This window comes from Eptatretus burgeri, chromosome 1 (genome assembly GCF_056783735.1).
Source record: "Eptatretus burgeri isolate ZD-2024b chromosome 1, Ebu_testis_v1, whole genome shotgun sequence".
Lineage (NCBI taxonomy): Eukaryota > Metazoa > Chordata > Myxini > Myxiniformes > Myxinidae > Eptatretus > Eptatretus burgeri.
Genome location: NC_140961.1, coordinates 60,171,251 through 60,185,360, shown reverse-complemented (window position 1 = coordinate 60,185,360; position 14,110 = coordinate 60,171,251). Strand labels below are relative to the sequence as shown.

The 14,110-nt window shown below is 41.7% G+C and overlaps 1 long non-coding RNA gene across 2 annotated transcripts in view; it reads left to right on the top strand.

Moving 5' to 3' along the window:
- The window catches only part of LOC147034575 (uncharacterized), a 110,123-nt gene extending 104,569 nt beyond the window's left edge, over window positions 1-5,554 (top strand). For both annotated transcript variants that reach the window (XR_015059312.1, XR_015059314.1), the window contains one exon: window positions 1,617-5,554. This is a non-coding gene — a long non-coding RNA (uncharacterized LOC147034575). The remainder of the gene's footprint in view (window positions 1-1,616) is intronic.
- The last annotated feature ends 8,556 nt before the right edge of the window (window positions 5,555-14,110 follow it).

Genomic DNA, 14,110 nt, shown 5'->3' with positions numbered 1-14,110 from the left:
TGAGCTTGGCTGCACGTTTATAAATTTAAAGAGTGCATGCAACTGTCACGTCATTATTTCCATGAATTACTCAGTTGATGGAAATTGTTCCAGCTGGTCCATCCCAAAGACGATTCTGTATGTAGAGAAGTGAATAATTTGCATGACATCTGTTTTCTTACCTGGACTCCTCGACGTCAATGATATTTCCGGATTTTTGTTGTCATTTAATTAGTTTTTGCAATACTTTACTCTGTTACGGTGTTTAACAATATTATATGTTCGACGCTGTTGCTTTTGTTTGTGCTGCGTTGTGCTCTCAGCCTTGCAACTTTGGGCCATGAACGAAAAGTGATATTCCTCAGTGTTTCTGCAATTATGACAACCCGTGTCACGGCTGTGCCATGCACTGAGAAAATGGATCAAAACAACCACAGGGAGTTGATGTGCGGTTCTTGCCACTGGCGGCACAATCGTCGCAAGGACGCCCAGCGCAAATCATTTAGCACCGTCCGTCAGAGTGAACAGGAAACCGTTGGACTTGTGAGATCTCACGTTGGCTGAAGAAAACAGCTTATGGGTGTTATATCGACATCGTGTGTTTACTCCCCTTGAGCATCCGATGCCGTGGTGTGCGCGAACCTTCAATTCAGGAGGAGGAACGTTCGACCCTGAAAACTTTGCGCTTGCGATAAAGTGAACAGACGTCGTGGAAAGCTCCACTGGGATAGTTTTTAATCTTTAAAACATTCCGCCTCCACATTTTAACATGGTCTTTGTTCGTGATGTGTATATATATATATATATATATATATATATATATATATATATATATATATATATATATATATTTCCCTGGTATGTACTGTATAGTATTGATACCACAATGCAGTGCCGAGGACGTTTTTGCAAATGCAAGCTTATTCCCTCTGAAGGCTTAGTTAATAAGTCAGAACAATTTTACAAAATGTTGAGAAGCTTTTATTCCTGTACACCTTCATATTATTGGCCATTCCCTTGTTCCCTTCCCGGTATTATTTATTGATATCAGTTCGCCCATCAAGGATGGATTTATATGTTTTGTGCTTTCGGATGCAGCACAAGGCTGCTGGGTAGCGTCATGGCCTGAAGGTGATGCGACAAGTTTCACTGATGCAATGCTCGTTGTAGGTTAGGGCAGGAATTTGGAATTTGGCCAGGGTGCCGTGGATAGCTCGATCACTTGCTCTTCGTGAATCGGATCTTTAACATCCACAAAAGTAATGCCGGCAGATAGGAATGCCAGTTTAAAGTCCGTCCAAGGGGACGGCACACTCACCGATTAATCACCCGCATGCAAAACACTGGGATGGCAGTTTATAGCTGGGCTGAGATTCAAACCCAGGCTAGACAGCTTCGAGGTGAGTGTGCATACATCTTGGGCCTGCCCTGAGATTTATAAGTGAGAAATATTTTCTCTACTGCGATGCCTTTTGAGATTTTTTTTTGCATGGAGATTGCTAAATATTTATTGACTTAGCCCAACAGCAAGGGAACTGACAGTAAAGAGAATTGCAATTGCTTTGTAGTAGCAATATTGTGCATATCATAATCATACTCTTCCCCATTCTTCTTTCAACCCTTCACCCCCCCTCCAGATTTGGCTAACCCCTCAAAGCATGAGCAGGCAGAGAATGAAGCAGTTCGTCGAGAGGATAGAGGACGAACTCGTAAGCAGAAGGCAGCGCCTGGTACCTGCTCATTATTGACTCGTAAGAAGCGCTGCCTGAAAGGTAATGGGATGTGTAGAAAGGCGGTGGCGAGCTGACGTGCTATGTGCTTCCAGCGCAAACCTAATTGGGCTCACTGTGTCGTGAGACTGCGGGGGCAGCGTCAGAAAATTCTTCCAGGAGCCGTCAGGAGATGTCAACTTCCTAGAGTACAGCTCCACATGGCCTGGGCGCATCACCTGCTGTGACTTTCGTACCTTTAAAAATATATCTATTCTTATTTTTTTTAATATCCTACTCAACAATATCCATTGTACAACATCACATTCTAAAATAATGACTTGATGATGTGCTTCCAAATATCTAACTTTGAAAATCATAAACCAACTCTTGTATGGCTTCTATCATAAAAACTTGTTGTAATACTTGCATGGGTTTTACGATAAATGAGATGATGCAACACGCATGCCAGTATCCCTGTCAGGATTTGGAAACTTTACTTTATGAGTTGTTTCATCAGTCAGAGACCATGACAGCCAATTTGGCGTGAAACTGCTTGCGATCCATCGTACAGCTGGTGTGTCGCTACCAATATTCATAAAATACACACATAACCGAATGGTCTCTCTTGCATGTTTAGGATTAATAGAGGAAAATATTCTTATCTCATTAATGGGCCTTGAAAGCACAGTGAGAAAGGATTGTGTGTGCGTGCGTGCGTGCGTGTGTGCGTAGGTGGGGGGAGGGGTTAAAAACCTATTTTGCACATATATGCATATACAGTATCTTGAGATATAATCTCTGCCAATCGGTCGCTATTTTAGTTTTGGAAGCGGCCTCCCAGTTCAGGGAGGGGCTCCCCCACTCGGGTGGAGGCCTCAAAATCAAATCGCCACCATTTTGTTTGCTCAGTGTAGCACCTTTTGTAAGGCTCATGGCTTTATCTCAAGTCTAATTCATAATCTCATTTCATTTTTCATGGTCGCTAAGATGGTTTAAGACTCGTTTGCAAAAAAAAAAAACGGTAAGAAAATTGGACGAAAATTAACGTTTTTAGACAAAATGCATTTTAAATGAAATTGTAACCTGTAATATATAGTCCATTCAGACTCCCTCACAGCTTTATCTTCATTATAGTTCAACATCTGATTTCATTTTTTTTGTAGTCACTGATATGGTTTCAGTTTTAGTTGCAGCAAAAGGTGAGAAAAAAAATAAAAGTTGCTTCACATTAACCCAAACCTTTGGGAAAAAAATTGAAATCAGGCAGTGTATGGGCAACAGACTACCTTGATTGCACCTGAATTTTTACCTCTGTCACCTGAGGTGAAGGAGGTTATGTTTTCACTCTTTTCTGTCTGTCTGCCTGTCTGCCTGTCTGTTTGTGTACAAGATATTTCAAAAAGTTGTGCACGGATCTGGATGAAATTTTGTGGTCATGTTCGGTGTGTGACACTTCCTTTTTTTTGAGAGTTCACTGACTTCCTTTTTTTTTCTTCTTTTTTATATTGTGGTATTTTTTTTTACCATGGGCTTCTGGTCAAAAACCTAGGTCAGATATAACCCATTAGATCAAATAATTAACAAGCCTTTGAGAGCCACACATTGAGTATGAGAGTGTAGGAAGTCACTACCCCAAGAATGGAGTTGGTCTTAGATGCCTGAGGCAGAGTTTAGAAAGGAATGCAGGTTTGGGAAAGATATGTCCAGAGAGATGGCATTGATCTCATATCTGACATTGAGGGCCTCCATCCATTGTTCGGAAAGTAGAAGCTGCATGTCCAAGGTGAAGTGACCTGGTCTGAATCTGAATTAATGATCTGAGATGAGGAATGCCTTCAGTTGGGTTCACCTTCCATGAAGAGAAGGCAAGTTGTTTCAACGCAACTGTCTCACCACAGGATTTAGAATAAATGGGCAGGAGGATGGGTAGGATAACTGAAAATGAGATGGGATGGATCTGTGCAGAAGAGAGAGCATGTTTCTGTGGAAGAATTCCCATGATAAATAACTCTCAAGATGCCTAATCTGAACTTATATAGACAGAGATCATGGGATGGGTGGAAATAATTTATGTTTAAGGCACAGAAGAAGGTGGTGCTGTTGTCGGACCAAGCATTTCAGTGAGACAGATTTGGAAAATAATCCTTGTGGAGAAGAAGAAGAGGAATAAATTGTGGTGAGTGGAGTAACATGTGGAGTGTTCATGGCAGAGATTGGAATATCTGGTATTGGCTTAATGGTGCTGATGGACGGCTTGGGATCCGAGGATCCTGAGTTCAAATCCCGCTGAGCTGTTGAATTAATACCAGGTGGGGTTAACTCGGCCTGTCATCCTTCCGAGGACGACAAAATGAGTGCCACCATCCTGTTATACTGTGTCGGAGTGGCGACTCGTCCAGGATTGTGCCCAATAGCCAAGGACACTGCGAAGGCAGCACCAACACCTTGCACAGAGTAGGTCCCAATAGATGGATGGATGGCAGAGAAACAAAGAAAGTGGAGCATTTCAAAAGGTATTTTTAAGAGCTTTTAAGAGAATAAGCGTTTCATTCAATGAAGATTCAGTTGGGTGATACTGTATTGAGAAAAGGAAAAGATAAGGAATGAAATCCAGGCAGAAGGAATTGCAGGCAGATTTGGTTTGTGTTTGGAGTGAAAAATAAAGTATATTTTTTTATTTTTTGAAGCGACGAGGGTGGTTAGGTTATAGCTGAGGAGGTTCAAAAGATGATACTTTGGAGAAAATAAGCGGAATGAGGAACACGGCATCAAAACGGACAGAATTTTCATGCCTGCTATACGAGGAGTTGGCTTTGAGCAATGCAAACACAAATTCAACAATACAGCACAACAAGGTATTGATTTAACACAGAAAATTGGAGGAAAACACAAACAGCAACACAAAGATGAACATGCAACAGAAAGACATTACAGATTCTGTCTTGGAAAGCCTGGCTTTGTTGCAGTAGAAGGAGCAATTGCCGAATTCAAGCTATACATACAGCAAATCCTGAACAGGAGGCTTTATGGAATCCCTTCAAGTTTTCAAAATTTCAAGTAGTCATGGACCTTCCCACTATAAAATGCATTAGATTCGAGTTTAATCAATTTACTGAGCTTAAACCAATTTTGAGTTAGGCAGTCTGAACAGAACAAGAGTAAAAGCAAGAATATGAATCAGAAGAAGAATTACAAATGGACTGTTTTGGGTCTGTCAGTTTTGTAGCTCAGCGATGCTGTCCAAGATGTGAAGTCCTCAGCAGATGACTGTTAGGAACTTATTGGTTTAAAAGTTTGTATCTTAGTCATTTTTTGAAGGTTTGTGTTGTGTTGGATTGATACACCAAATCCTATGATTTGCCAAAGATGTGGAATATATTACCTTAAACATAGAAGTTCTTCCTTGCCATGACAAAAATATTTCTTGAGTTCAGCATCTTCCTTTTAAACACATTTCCAGAAAACTTCTGACGATACCAAAAGATAACAGCCAGGCTGTTCAGAGACAAATTGGAAAGCATGGGGATCAGGATAGCACCGTTAGTATTGAGTTGTCTAGTCTGGTTTCGATTCCCAATGTAATCAGACTTGACAAAACTGCCATTCTGGAATTTTGCTTGCATCTTAAAGTATGTTGTTTAATCCAACTGTCCTTCAGATGGTGATCTAAAGCTAACAATTTAATCTGCATTTCGCTTCTCGACTTAATTATTTCATGGTTTCTTACTGTTTCAAAAATAGTAGGCCACTTTGTGGTGCTACTGACCACATTTTGAGCTTTTGCTTAGCTCTCTGATGAGCACTTCTTGCAGTTTGTGGGAGTGCTGGAAAATGGGAAAAAAAATTCAGATTTGAAAATCATTCCAAACAAAGACCATGTTTTGTGAGTGAAACAAAATGCAATATATATATATATATATATATATATATATATATATATATATATATATATATATATATATATATATATATATATATATATATATATATAAATAACCTGGTGTTGGCGCAGTGGTTAGGGCAGCGGCTTGGGATCCAAAAGGTCCTGAGTTCAAGCCCCGTTGGACCACTGAATTAATACACCAGGGGGTTGACTCAGCCTGTCATCCTTCCGAGGTCGGCGGAATGAGTACCAGTGTACTGGGCCGGTGTATACCCCGGTTAAAATAGGTGTACCATATCCCTGTGTCGTTAGAGGTGACCAGGGTTGCATCAGGAAGGGCATCCGGCGTAAAACATGTGCCAAATCACTATGCGGATCATACGGATGATCCGCTGTGGAGACCCCTAACGGGAGCAGCCGAAAGAAGAAGAAGATATATATATGTATATGTATATATATTTTTTAATTTTCACTCTAAAACAAGCTTTACAATCCACATCCTACATCTATCTATCGATGACACTGTTGGGGATATAAAGTTGTGAACAATGGCAGTTCCAGAGCAGAATATGCCAACAAGCAATTTTTTTCGGATTGAAATATGAAAGCAATTGTCCCACAAAATACAGCAATCTTTTTTTTTTGCAATCAGGAGTAAGATGCTACACTAAGGATTCCACTTTGGGTGACTATTTCCTTCAGCGAACTGCTGTCTATGTTCCCTTCTGTGATTTCAAAGGTTTTGTGGAAACTTTATCTTTTCCTACATTGACAAGTTAAAACTTTCCACAACGTCATTGAGGTGGGTGTTTAGTACAAAATCTGTCCATTTCGGTAGTGAACGTTGTCACCTTGCTGCTCCAAAGATAAAGTTTTGTCACGTTTGTTGGGGGGGGGGTTACATATTACCATAGAGCAGATAGGAATGCATAGAGTAGCATGGTCCATGTATGGGTAGTTGGCCAATGTTGATGTAATAAGTAGGAACATGTCAACTTAAAGATGACCTGTTTGTATGCGCACCATACAGGGGGTGGTCCATGGTAATAGTTAATTCGGCATTATGGTTTCGGAAATTGTGCGTACAACCTCTATGTCAACTTCCGTATGATTTGCCAAAGACTCGGCCTGAGAGAGAGGGGAGGAGCGTTTATCGCCTCCCAAGGGGCAGAGTGTTGCCCACGATAAAATATGGTGGAGCTCAATCGGCAGTTGAGAGGGTCGGTATGGCACATTGAAGCCTGAGGTAAAAGAGGAGAAAGTTGAAGGTCGGAGTAGAATGCAGTGACAGAGGAGAAAAAAGGGTGTGAGGTAAACTGAGGATAATGAGTCTTTTGGGGAACTGAACGAGTTCTGAGGAGGTCATCCTGCCTGCCTGTCTTCGCCGTGTGCCGTTCCTCCTGCCCATCTGCCTCTGCCCATTTTGTTGACCTGCCCATGTGTGTCTCCTCAACGTACCGGTCATCATCTCCTCCTCTGCTCATCCCCACTACCACCAGAGCTGAGTCCCCCATTTCTTATGCCTTTCCACATCAGTGACTGAGTCTGTTGTGTAGCACCATAGTTCTTTAGGTTCCTTTTATTCTCATTGTATATAATAATTTATTGATTGAATTTTTTTTTTCTTCACAAACACTACCTGCCATCGTATCCCTCTGCCAGTCAATCATACCTGGTTCTTGTTATTGTGGTTCGGGAAATAAACTCATTGGTTTTACAAGAGTTAAGTTTTTCGTGTCTCTCCTCACGACCCACACACGCGTTGTCCGCCATTAATTTGGAACGTCTCCACAGGTGTTAAGCCGCTCGGATCATTGTGGGATTTTATCCTCCCGACACGACAAGCTCGACGTTCATTGAGCCGTCGACGCTACAGTATTATCAATGTTGTTTTTGTTGCTGGTGCAGCTGTGTGGGTGCCGTGCTGTGTTGTACACCCAGAAATCCGCTTCCTGCATTTTTACTAAGCTCGCGTGAAGCGCAAAGCAGGGTTAAGCAATTGGTTAATGTCTGTCCATCCGTCTTATCAGTTTATGATCGAAGAACAACTTATTTAAATCCAATGTTATATTTTGAACATTAATAGGAAGACAAGTTTCTCATTGGATTGTACTTTGACTTCAAATTAGTCCTGATTTTGCATGCATAGAGAGGAGTGAGATAATATTTTTACTCTGCCTGCCAGACAGTCAAACAAAATTGAAAATTATTCCAAACAGGAAACTTACTGTTTTTAAGGACGTTGTGAAGGACACAGACACGGAGAACTAATGTATCGTGTAAGATAGAGTGATATACTAGACACTTGGTAAAACGCAGAATTAATTTATTTATACACCTTTACACCTCTTTAAACCTTTATTTAAATTGAATGATATACTTGAACACTGTAGAACACAAATTGCCTTCATAATACTTCCATGAACCATGCTATATAATCACTATATAGCATGAGGGCAATGTATGTGAGAGGACGAAGAAGAGGCCGCCAATATGGCTATCGTATGTACCCAAGGAAACACAAGGAAATCGCATAGGTGGAGGCCATTCATCCCATCATGCCTGCATGACATCACCACCATACAAATTTATAAACACAAGATACAAAGAAGAAAATGCAAAATTTATTTATTACTTACGAAATCTAAAGATTTGTTTGTTTGTAGGCACGATAACTCGAGAACGGAAGAAGCTACCAATGTGAAATTACACCACGTGATTCAGGAGGGTGATTGCTAGTGCTGGTTAGATTTTGGTCAAAATCGGTCAACGGTCAAGGTCACAGTGAGGTCAAACATTCGATTTTTGATGGTTTGGAACAGAATCATCGTAGAAACTTCTGGTTTGCGTCACTACCTTCTCTAGAGACAGCTTTTATTAGACAAGGTCAGAGGACAAGTTGACGATTTCGTAAGTACCAGTCTATGACTGCTTGTTTATTTATTTATTTTGTGTTTTTTTTTCTTTTTTTTGTATTTTGTATTTTTGGTGGATTTTTTTTTCTTATCCTCAGGGAGGGGGAATGGGCTTGGTTAAAAACACACATCAACCACACAACACCCCTTGACAAGATCCCCACCAACAGCACTCCGTACAATTGCACACAGTCACCCATCAATGCTCAAGCTACCAAAAAGTCCTGTCAACTTCCCTACACCCCTCTATCTCCATAACTTCCAGATACCTATCTAATTCTAATTTAAACTTATCTACTTTTTCTCCTGCCACTACCTTTCCAGGGAGGCCGTTCCATGCATTAACTATTCTCTGAGTAAAAGTCCCCTGCCTTGCGACCATTTTAACTCTCCTCTTCTTTACTCTCAGGCGAGGCCCCTGGTCCTATCACTGTCTACTCTGTTGAATATTTCATCTGAACTTTTTTATCTATACCTTTCATTATCTTAAACATCTCTATTATATCTCCTCGTAACCGCCTCCTTTCTAGTGAATAAAGCCCTGTCTCCGTCAGCCGCTCCTCATAGCTAAGTTTAGCTAAGCCCGGAATCAATTTAGTAGTCCTGTGCTGCACACTCTCTATGGCATCTATGTCCTTCCTGAGGGCCCTGTCACACCATGACATTTTAGCCAGCGTATGGCAACGTCTCAAAATGTATGTAAAATGCTGCCGTACTCGTACGCTAAACTATTGATGTTTTTTTCAGTTTTGAGCGTATTCATAACGAGTTGGATGTATGCATAACGTATTAGCAACGTACACAGAACGTTTCGATAACTTATAGATAACTTATACCAACGAATGCTTAGCATGTTGTCAGCATTCACAACTTATGCCCAACGACAGTTTAACTTATGCATAGCGCGCAGCAGCGTATCGCCGACGATCACGTGGCGTAGCCTATTAAAAGGCTGCCACTTGACGATTCAAATCAGTACCACACTCGACATCGAAGTGTCAACATCACCATCATGCCCTGTCACACCTTGACGTTTTAGCCAGCATATGCTGACATATGAAAAATTTGGCGAATACGCTGGCACAGGTCGAATACGTTATGGGTAAGTTTTGCATACGTTAAGAGCACACTGAAGCACGCTGGCATATGCATACGTCCAACTCGTTATGAATACGCCCAAAACTGAAAAAAACATCAATAGTTCAGCATATGCCAGCGTTTTACATACATTTTGATACGTTGTCATACGCTGGCTAAAACGTCAAGGTGTGACAGGGCCCTCATAGGTTAGAAATAAGTTACCAGTACGCTAAACATTACCTCGATGTGTTTCGACTTATGAGTAACTTACAAGTAACGTGTTTCGGCAATCGCATAATGTGCCTACAACTTATTGCCAGCGTATGCGGAACATGTGAGTCATACGCTGGCATACGTCGAAAAATTTTGAGCATGCTTAAAATTTGTCGACGCGCTCGGCGTACTATGACATATGCCAGCGTGCTTCAGCATGCTCTTAACGTATACAAAACTTACCCATAACGTATTCGACGTGTGCCAGCATGTTAGACAAAATTTTCATACATCGCATACGCTGGCTAAATCGTCAAGGTGTGACAGGGCCTTGAGTTGAGGTGACCAGAACTGAACACAATATTCTAGATGTGGCCCTCACTAAATTCCTGTGCAATGTTAGCACCACCTCTTTTGATTTATAAATGATCCCGCTCGGAATACAGCCTAATACCCTTTTTGCTTTACCAATTGCTCCCTGGCACTGTTCTGCTTGCTTACCTCCCATATCTAATGCCACCCCCAGATCCTTCTCCTGTGTGACACGCTCCAAAATTAGCCCTTGCATCCTGTAATCTCAATTTTCATTATTCTTTCCCATCCTCTCAACACCTTACACTTTCTCAGTTTAAATTGCACCTGCCAATCCTTTGCCCAATCTTTGCAAGTATCAATACTTTCCTGAATCTGATCACCACCTGCTCCGCTATCCACCTTACCTCCAAGCTTTGTGACATTTGCAAATTTGGAAAGCTTACTCTTCACCCCACTATCCAAATCATTGATGAAATAATGAATAGTAATGATCCGAGTACTGATCAGTGTGACCATTCCTCATTTTCATCAATGCCAAGGTGAGCCAATGAAAAAGCCAAGAATTCACAAGGTTTCGGAAAAGCAATGATAATAGAAAACCTATATGGCAAGAAAACCTATAGAAAACCACGACGCCACGGTGAACAACGAATAGCCAAGATCTTGTGAAAAAAGCCAAGGAGTGGTCAAACTGGTACTGATCCCTGTGGTACCCCACTACTTACATCCTCCCAGCAAGAGATCCTCCCACTTCCAGCCAATCTTTGCTTCCTACCACTAAACCAGTTTGCAATCCAATTAGATTCCTGACCAGCCACTCCACAAGCCCTCACTTTGGCTAACAACCTCCGATGTGGTACCTTAACAAATGCCTTCTTAAAGTCTAGATACATTATGTCCACTGCCTTTCTCTCAACCACCCAATCAGACACTGCTTCATAGAACTCTAAAAGATTTGTTGAACAGGAACTACCTTTGGTAAACCTATGCTGACTACGTTTCATTACTTTGTATTTGTTTAAATGGTTCTTCATTTGGTCCTTAATTAATGTCTCCAACACCTTTCCCACAACTGAAGTCAAACTAGCAGGTCTATAGTTACCAAATTCTTCTCTGTATCCTTTCTTCAATAATGGTGTTACATTTGCTACTCTCCAATCCTCCAGTACCTGTCCTGACTCCAGGGAACTATTGAAAATATCCGTTAACACCTCACTTACCTGCTCACTCACCTCCCTCAATACTCTCGGGTGCATATTATCTTTGCCCCGGAGCCTTATCTACTCTTAGATTTCTTCACTGTTCCTTTACTTCCTCCTCTCCAACCTGGATCTTCCATAAAAGCCCTTTCTCACCTACTTGATAAATCCTCTCAGCTGTTGGCAATTCTCCTGACTGTTCAGGTGTAAAAGTAACAAAAAAAAATACGATTCGTATTGAGCCTGCATTCTATTTCAATTGCTAAAAACTTCCGGATTTTTTTTAACAATCTTTAAAATTATAATCAGACACGTTGCCAGCTCGTCTGTGCACACGTCACCTGGTCCATTGGTTTGCTGTCCACGCAAACGTTTTAACTTTAGTTTAAAACAACTGTTTTTCACCAGATTTGTTTTGATTCCCTGTGAAGCACCTCACAAAACCTCCGAAAATATTGATACAGATCTGGCAGATGCTATGGATAAGCAGTCCCTCTGGGGGGATAGGGCAGGATGTCAAGCAGCAAATGCATTAAACCATATAGCTCAATGATGTTGGTTAATTTTGGCACATTCCTCAATCATTTGTCTACTCAGTATAATTCTCCAAACAGGAGAAAAAGATAAGTTTAATGTTTTGAAAATTTCACATTTTTCTTGTGTATATATGGAAGAGGGAACATAGCGTTGCTTGCATCAAGTGAATAGGTATATTGGCTTAGTTGTAAGACTCGTTATTTCTTTAAATTATCAGATTTCACTCCACATTTTGACATTTTAGTCTGGACGATATCCGATTCTAAAAGCCGAAATAATATTTCGATGATACACTTTACATTATTCCTTGAGAGTAGACCGTGGAAAATTGCATCACATGAAATCACTCCAAGCTCCTAATTTGAAAACTGGTGAACTTTCAAAAGCGATGTATACAGCAATTTGTAGCTATGATGAACAGGAAATCGATAATATGAGTGAGGAACGTGAAAAAAAACTTTATCGTTCAGGAATTGTTGCGACCTGCTCCAAGTCAAGGCATGGGTTGAGCAGGTGAAAAAGACTTGGTGGCTTCAGACCTCAGCTAGGTTACCCAGGAGATGCCTTCAGACCCCAAAGAGCGAGGTGGCCGAGGATGCACCTGATCGAGGATGTAATTAAATAAGGCCGTTAATCATCTTTAAGAGGGGTGTTTTAATTCACCCAAACACACCCAATTGTCAGTCTTGCATTTCCTTGGGGTTTTTTTAGTATGCATGCAAAGTTTCAGGTTACTAAGTTTCATGGTTTTGGTGTTATGGAGGAGACACCAACCCACACACCCACACACTGACACATACAGCCATTTATTTGTATAGACAGATTGATAAAGACTAGCAGATTACCCAGTTCCACTGGGCTGCTTGTTGCAAGGGAATTCATTTCTATTGCAGAATGTAATAGTTCAGGACTTTTCCAGGAATGTCTTTTGACAGCAAAATTGCAGGGACCCGTGGAAATTCTCCATAGTGTAAAAATGTGATTTTCAAGTCCTCAACCCCTTCCTTCTTGGAGTCCTCAATATACCACCCCACCCCCCGCCCCTAGCCCAAAATCTTCAAACCCCCTCCCAACTCCAGGAGAGCTCCCTGTCCTCTCCTCCCCATTTCTTCTTCAAGTCCTCAACCACTCCACCTCCAACACCAAGTCCACAACCCCCGCAAAGCCTCAACCACATTTCCCAATTCTGTCGCTTCACTGAACCCCCCCTCCCCCCACACAAATATCCTCCACTACACCCTATCTTCTTCCAATCCTCAACCCACCCCACTCCCCACCCCAGTTCTGCAGCTTCCATTTTGTTCTTCAAGTCCTCAACCCCACTGCCTGCCCCAAATCCACAAACCCCCTCTCCCAGCTCTCTGTCCCATCTCTGCGCCCCCCCCTCTCCACCATCACTGTCCTCCACTCCCTCATTCTTCTTGAAATTCTTAACCACCTCTTCCAAACCTAAATCCTCAACCCCACCCCCAAAGCCTAAACCCACTTTTCCCAACTCTGTCCCTTCTCTGCCCCCCCCCCCCACTCCATCTCTCCATCCTCCACTCCTCCTTATCCTTCAACTCCTCAACCCCACGGCTCACCCTTTCTTCTTCGAGTCCTCAACCCCATGGCTCACCCTTTCTTCTTCGAGTCCTTATCCCCTCTCCCTCCCAACGCAGAGTCCTGAAACAGCCCCCCCCAACCCGAGGCCTCAATTTCCCTTTCCAACTCTGTCCGTTCTCTGCCCCCCCCCCCACTCCATCTCTCTGTCCTGCATTGGTCCTTTCTTCAAGTCCTCAACCCGTCCCACCTCCAAGCTCCACGTCCGCATAATAGTCACTAACTCTTAAGACTGCTAAGGTTTATCGGTGAAGTTAATCAATGAAAATGAAATTATTAGTTGTACAGAACTGACTGAATAATTTGTGGTAATGCAATTTTTTTGTTTATTGTAGGTGTGCAAACCAGAAACTCAGATTATACACCGCTTGTGAAATGCTGTGCTTCCAATTCACACAAGGCATTGTCAGAGCTTTCATTTGTACACCTCACATGTGCATGAAAATAAATTGGAGGCATTAGTAAGGAGTCCCAGTTTCATTTTGTAAGGGAATTTGTAAGGGAATTCAAATTATAGATTTCGTAAGTATATTGATGTCTTACGTCCTCTGTTTGTTACTTACGAAATCTAAATATTTCGTAAGTATGTTGATGACTTCCGTCCTCTGTTTGTGTGTTTGTTACTTACGAAATCTAAAGATTTCGTAAGTATATTGATGGCTTCCGTTTCTGTTT